We start from the raw sequence: 6,593 nt of genomic DNA, 5'->3' as shown, positions 1-6,593 counted from the left end.
TGGTTGAGATGAGAGGAGGAAGGAAAACAAAAACGAAGAAAAGAAGAAGGAAAGAAAAATGAATATAAAAGACAAAAAGAAAGGAGAAAGAAGGAAGAAAAACATAACAGAAGAAGAAAAAGATGAAGACGAAGAAGAAGAAAAAAAACAGAGGAAAAATGAAGAAATGGAAAATAAATATAGAAGACAAAAACAAAAGAGAAAAAAGGAAGAAAAAACATAACAGAAAAGAAGATGAAGACAAAGAAGAAAAAAGATGAAACAAAAAAATACGGAAGAGAAAAAATGAATATGAAAGAGAAAGAAAAGAGAAAGAAGAAAAAAACACACAACAGAGAAGAAGAAGAAAACGAAGAAAAATGAAACAAAAAAAAAGGAAAAAAATGGATATGAAAAAAAGAGAAAGAGAAGAGAAATGGAAAATAATTGTAGTAGTAGTAGTGGTGGTGGTAGTAGTAGTGGTGGTGGTGGTGGTGGTGATGGTGGTGGTGGTGGTGGTGGTGGTGGTGGTGATGGTGGTGGTGGTGGTGATGGTCTCATGAGTCACATTTTGAGTCGATTTGGGTCTCAAGTGAGTCATAATTGGCTTACTCAGAATTCCTCCTCCTCCTCCTCCTCCTCCTTCTTCTCCATTCTCTTTCATCCTCTGTTCCACCACGTTTTTTTTCATCCTCACCTTCAAACGTTTCTCCTCTACGTTTTAATATTTATTTTCTCTGCCTATCCATCTCTCTCTCTCTCTCTCTCTCTCTAGTCGCTTTTTTTTTCCGTTTATCGTGCTTCTATCGTCTATTCTCTCCTCCTCCTCCTCCTCCTCCTCCTCCTCCTCCTCCTCCTCCTCCTCTTTATTACTTCCCATTTGCCTTCTTCCTTTCATTCTTTCTTACTTCTGCCATTCTGTCACTTCCATTCTTTGCTCTTTTACTCCTCCTCCTCCTCCTCCTCCTCCTCCTCCTAAATGTCTCTTCATGGTCGCATTTCCTCCTCATCTTCTTCCATTGCGGTTACGATCTTCTTTTGTTCTTCTTCCTTTTCTTCTTCTTATTATTATTATTATTTTTCTTCTTCTTTTCCTTCTTCCTCTTCTTTTTCTTTTCATATATCCGCCACCTCATCTTCCTTTTCTTCTTCTTCTTTTTCTTCTTCCTCCTCCTCCTCCTCCTCCTCCTCCTCCTCGCCCGCGGTTACAATTTTCTTCCTCGCTCTTCCTGTCTTCCTCACACAGTTTAGTTACACATTCTTCTTCCCTATGACCTCCTCCTCCTCCTCCTCCTCCTCCTCCTCCTCCTCCTCCTCCTCCTCCACCGACCTCTGTTTTCCATCGCATTTTTCTATATCCTTCTCCTTCCTCAAGCAATACCTCCTCCTCCTCCTCCTCCTCCTCCTCCTCCTCCTCCTCCTCCTGAAACCTTACTGGAAATTGGTTGAAGATGGCGATGTAGAATCTATTGTCGAAGGAGGAGGAGGGGGGGGGGAGGAAGAGGAGGAGGAGAAGGAGGAGGAGGAGGAGGAGAAATAAGCGATGGAAAACGTTGATAAAAGGAGAAGGAGGAGGAGAGGAAAGAGAAGACAGACAGACAGACAGACAGACAGACAGACAGAAACACAGACAGACACTAACTGAAACTATTAATAAAGAAAACGAAACAAAGACAAAGAGATAAAGAGAGAAAACAACATAGAAACAGACGCAGAGAAATAAAAGAAAATAAGTTAGTCGGAAAAAAGACAAAGACTAAATTAGGACCGATTACACCTTCAGACAGACAGAGAGACAGACAGACAGACAGACACAGACAGCTGGACAAACAGAGAGAAGTAAAACGCAAACGAACAAGACGAAAGAAAAACAGACAAACAACAGCCAATTAAAACGAATGTGCTGAATGTCTCTGCAACACACACACACACACACACACACACACACACACACACACACACACACACACACACACACGCGCACTAACACAGAAACAAGTCTTCCAATCAACAATGCGTAACAAACTGAAGAAAAGTGTTAGAGAAAGAAGAGAAAGAAGAGAAAGTGAATAACGAAGATAAATGCCCCTAGAAATAAAAATATAAAGAAGGAGATAAATAAATGCTCTTGGAAATTAATAAATGTAGAGCCAAAATAAATGGTCTGATAAAAACGGAACCAATATAAAAACAGATAAACAAATATATAAGAAAATAAATAGATAAATTCCCTTTAAAATGAATATACTTGTCGATTAAAAAATAAATACACAAGCACAAAAAAATAGAACATCGACTAACTATCTAAATAAAAACGAATAAAATAAATAAATAAAATAAATAATAATGGATATGCAAGAGAAGCTGAAATATTCTTAAATCCTCTGTTTTTTCATATATATTTTTTTCATGCTTATATTTCATACGTTTACTAAATTCCTACTCCATCACTAACTACTATCGTCTGCTGAGCCTTCCTTGGATTCGCCTCAACCTCCTGTAGTTTTCGTTGGCCTTTTATAGTTGTATTTTATCATGGTTTAATTTTTAACCCGTCCGCTGCGATTGGCATGGATTTCACCTTCACTGGTAGCCTGGTAACATTATAGTCCCAGGTCTTTCTCTGCCTCTGTGGTGGATAGTGGAGTGTTTCCCATGTGGTATTGGTGTGCTGGATATCCCTTCACTGGTAGCTTGGTAATATTATAGTCCCAGGTCTTTCTCTGCCTCTGTGGTGGATAGTGCAGTGTTTCCCATGTGGTATTGGTGTGCTGGATATCCCTTCACTGGTAGCCTGGTAATATTATAGTCCCAGGTCTTTCTCTGCCTCTGTGGTGGATAGTGGAGTGTTTCCCATGTGGTATTGGTGTGCTGGATATCCCTTCACTGGTAGCCTGGTAACATTATAGTCCCAGGTCTTTCTCTGCCTCTGTGGTGGATAGTGCAGTGTTTCCCATGTGGTATTAGTGTGCTGGATATCCCCTCCCAATGTACAGGACTTAATCTTTTTCTTCATTGAATTGTAGCAGCCACTTTTTGCTCCATCCCTGTTGCTTGGTGATGTCTTCTTGTAGGAAATCCGCAGTCAGGGGGTTAACCGGTTTTATATAGTCTTATCAGTGTTGGTTTTATCACGTTTTTAATGTTAAGCTTATATAGTTTTATAAGATAATTAATTTGTATTGAATTCGGCGCCAAGTGACCCCGAGGTTGTGGCGCCAAGACAGACCGCCCTAATAACCATCATCGCCTTATTTTTCTTTAACATCACTCTTTTAAATAGTTTTCCTTCGTATATCTATATTTAAAGTTTCACTCATCATGTCTTTTTTTTTTTTAATCTTATCTTATTTAATATTAAGCTCCAAAACGGAATCTTTCATCACACTTTCCAATTTTTTTTGTGTTTTTTTCTTTATCATTAAAAAAAATTATCACACATTTCACTTATAAATCTCGTCCTTCATCTATTTTCTTGATTCTTTTCTTTAATAACAATAAAACACAACATATCCTTATTCTGTCATCCCATCTTCTATATCTTCCTTTTTCAGTCTCTTCTTTAATAATAATAATAAAAAAACATCCTCATCCTATCATCCCATCTTCTATATCTTCCCTTTATTTCACGCTACGCCACACTCATTTTTCCCTTAGACTTTTACATCTGGCACTCATAAAAATTGACCTTCATATATATTTCCTTCAGTCTTCTCTTTAATAATAATAATAAAAAAAACATCCTCATCCTATCATCCCATCTTCTATATCTTCCCTTTATTTCACGCTCAGCCACACTCAATTTCCCCTTTAACTTTTACATCTGGCACTCATATAACCTGCCCTTCACTTGTATTTTCTTCATTCTTCTCTTTAATAATGATAAAAAACAACATCCTCATCCTATCATCCCATCTTCTATATCTTCCCTTTATTTCACGCTCAGCCACAATCAGATTCCCTTTGAGTGTTACATCTGGCACTCATAAAACTTGACCTTCATATATATTTCCTTCATTTTTCTCTTTAATAATAATAACTCAAATAGTCTTCATCATATCGTCCCATCGTTCATATCCTCCCTTCATTTCACACTCAGTACAATAATTTTTTCTTGGAGAGTTACATTTGGAACTCATAAAACTTGTCCTTCCTATATAGTTCCTTCATTCTTCTCTTTAATAATAATAACTCAAGTAATCTTCATATCATCCGTTCGTTCCTATCCTCCCTTCATTTCAAGCTCATCCACAATCGCTTCCCTTTTGACAGTTGCATATGGAACTCATAAAACTTGTCCTTCCTATACAGTTCCTTCATTCTTCTCTTTAATAATAATAACTCAAGTAATCTTCATATCATCCGTTCGTACCTATCCTCCCTTCATTTCAAGCTCCGCCACAATCACTCCCCCTCGTGCAGGTCTGTGAGCCAATAAGAATCGTCCTTTTGGGGTGATTCCTGGACGTCTGACAACCCGACGGCTAATCAGCGGGGCACAAAGGCACACAAAGCCCTCCTATTGGTCAGCCTTTCAGCTCGAGAACCAATCAGAAGTGGCCTTCAGAGCCGGCCCGCTTACACCGCCATCTGTTCGCTGCCTCCGCAATATTGGGTCTTTTCTTATTATTGTTATTGTTGTTGTTATTACCTGTTATTTGTTTCCTGTTTGTTGGTGTGGTTATTCTTCTTGTTCTTATTTTTCTTATTATTTTCATTTTTTTATTTTTCTTATTAGTTTTATTCTTTTGGTTGCAATTTGTGATTTTTTTAATGCTAGATCTTTACTTTTTTAATCATTTTACTTGTGTTTCTTATGTTTCCTATTTCGCGATTAAAAAGAAACATATAAAAAAATATAAACAAATAGACTTGCTAAAAAAATAACCGACTAACAGAAAGGAATTGTCATTATTATTGTCATCATTAGCAACGGAACAAATAAAAAAAAAGATGGAACGTAGGAAAAAATAAAAATTATAAAAAAATAAGCTTGTAAACAATAAAAAAGACACAATAATTTCAAGACAACCATAAAGAGGACAAAAAATATATCAAACAACTAACAAAACCACTTAAAAATAATCTAAATCAATCAATCATGCAAGCAATCAAGCAATCAATAATTAAATAAACAAATATATAAAGGATAATGACTAAAGGAATCTAATACAATCACTCACTTAAGTTATCAAAAAGTAAATAAATAAATAAATAAATAAATAGAATAAATACACTTTTTCTACACTTTTTTCCTTCCCCTTGAGTTGCTTCCTGTACTGTAAAAAAATAAAAATGAACTAATAAATCAATCTACCCCACAACCCCACAAATCAGACCGCAAACGAAATCCAGGTGAGCGCGGCGTTACCTGACACACACACACACACACACACACACACACACACACACACACACACACACACTTATATTTACACTTAATTACACAGGTGGGCGGGCAGGTGTAACCAAGAGGTGATGCATATTCATACTTCGGGCGCCGGTGTTTATATTGGAGGAGGAGGAGGAGGAGACAGATAGGATGGAAGACTAAATTATTACAGTTGGTGTTTGTGGTGATATTGGTCCAAGAGGAAGAGGAGGAGGAGGAGGAGGATAGGATGGAAGGCTGTATTATTGTTGTCGCTGGTGGTCGCCGTATAAGAGAAAGAGGAATAGGAGGAGGAGGAAGAGGAAGATGAAAATACGAAGATGAAGAGGGAAAGGTGGAGGAGGCGCTGGAAGAGAACGAAGAGGAAGAAGAAGAGAAGAAGGGGAAGAAGAACAATTATAAAAAAAAATCTTGAATATGGGAAAGAAGGAAAAAACAGGAAGAAAGAAAATAAAGGAAGGAAGGAAACACATTAGGATTAGGAAGAGGAATGAAAGAGGAATTATGACGCATGGAAAAAGGAGGACGAAGGAAGGAAGGGAGAAAGAGAGTAATAAGATGGACGTGAGATATATATAAAAAAAAAGAATTAAATGAGAAATTATAACGCGTCGAAGAAGGATGGAAATAAATAAATGAAATAATAAAAAAATGTAAAAGGGAAAAAAATATTAAGAAAAAAAGGAAGTTAGGAATTATAACGCGTGGAAGAAGAGAAAATATATGAAAAAAAATAAAAAAGGGAAAAGGGAAAAAATAGAGAAACATTAAATAAAAAAAGGAAGTTAGTGAAGGTTAACAAAGAAAAAAAAAGATCAGGAAGGGAACAAACAAAGAGGAAGAAAATTATGAGATGAATAGTTACGAAAAAAATGATAGAGAGATAAACTAAAGGAAATTAAGTTGAATAAAAAAATAAAAAATAAAAAAGTTAGTGAAAGTTAACCAAGAAAAAAATTTATCAGGAAAGGGAAAAAAACGGAAAGCAAGAAAAATATGAGATGAAAAGTTATGAAAAAAAGCGTAACAGATAAAATAAAGGAAAATAAGTTAAATAAAAAAATAAAAAAAGGAAGTTACTGAAAGTTAACCAAGAAAAAAAATTATCAGGAAAGGGAAAAAACGGAAAGCAAGAAAAATATGAGATGAAAAGTTATGAAAAAAGCGTAACGGATAAAGGAAAATAAATTAAATAAAAAAATAAAAAAAGTTAGTGAAAGTT

This window comes from Eriocheir sinensis, chromosome 54 (assembly GCF_024679095.1).
Source record: "Eriocheir sinensis breed Jianghai 21 chromosome 54, ASM2467909v1, whole genome shotgun sequence".
Taxonomy (NCBI): Eukaryota; Metazoa; Arthropoda; class Malacostraca; order Decapoda; family Varunidae; genus Eriocheir; species Eriocheir sinensis.
The sequence above is the reverse complement of the archived record's forward strand: the minus strand, read 5'-3'. Positions refer to the sequence as shown.